Source organism: Cnephaeus nilssonii (assembly GCF_951640355.1).
Source record: "Cnephaeus nilssonii genome assembly, chromosome: 13".
Lineage (NCBI taxonomy): Eukaryota > Metazoa > Chordata > Mammalia > Chiroptera > Vespertilionidae > Cnephaeus > Cnephaeus nilssonii.
In genome coordinates this window covers 14,442,498-14,443,486 of record NC_137084.1, presented here as the reverse complement: position 1 = coordinate 14,443,486, position 989 = coordinate 14,442,498, and positions in this window count along the sequence as shown.

Sequence of the window (989 nt, the reverse complement as noted above, 5' to 3'; positions counted from 1 at the left end):
CAGTCGCCGCGCACGGGGAGGCTCCGCCCCCAACGCGTACGTAAGGACGTGCGCGTCGGGAGCGGCTTTATTGACAGCCGATGCACAGCCTGGGGTTGTATTGCCCTCTAACGCTTGGAGGTGCAAAAGGCGGCAAGCACGATGCCTTTGGGGAGCACTGCGCCTGCCTAGGAGCTGTTTGGTTTTGAGGGCAGGAATGTACAAAGTTGGCCAGAAAAGTGATCTTAACGGGAGGAAAATAGGATGAGGGGAGGGAGTTCAAGCTGTATGAGATGAGTCATAAACTCTATTTCCTCCTGACTCAAGAAAGATAACAAAATCTCTAGCCATAGGAGGCAGTGGGTTCAGTTTTATTAATGAATGAATGAGAAACCAAATGATGTTAAAAAAATAAAATAAAAACTATGTCCATCAATCTAAACAAATCTCGAGGTGAAGTGTAGCCGGATGGAAAAGTTCATTTATTTTTGCTTGCTTCCAGAGTAAAGTTAGGGCCATTTGATTGTCTCTAATTACAAGAGGGTAATAAATACGTGAAACCATATGCGCTTACTGATAAGAGTCTCTAAAATACAAGTTTAAAATTTAAAAACGGAAGTTGTAACAACAGGTATAAAATAATCACTATGTAAACAAATGACTTTAATAAAAATAAAACAGACAGTTATTTTATCAGCAAAATGGGTTAATTTGGGAATAGCAGAGGATAAGCAAACTGTAGCAAAAAACCATGGGCAAGTTCAACAAAGGAGAGGACCGTTATTCTATAGAGAAAAAGGAGGAAATTGGAAGAGGCTGTTTTAAATGAAAGTCTATTGGAGGAAAGCAAAGTTCAGGGTGGTGACGGTTTCTAATTGGCTGTTTCGGGGAAGGAAAGAAATCTTCCATTCTGCTGGGTAGTAAAGTAGTAAAAGTGCAGTTATTTCTTCCTGTTGAGGGTCTTTGACATAGAGTAATAATGGGTGAGGGCTCCCCCTTCTGATCTCTCA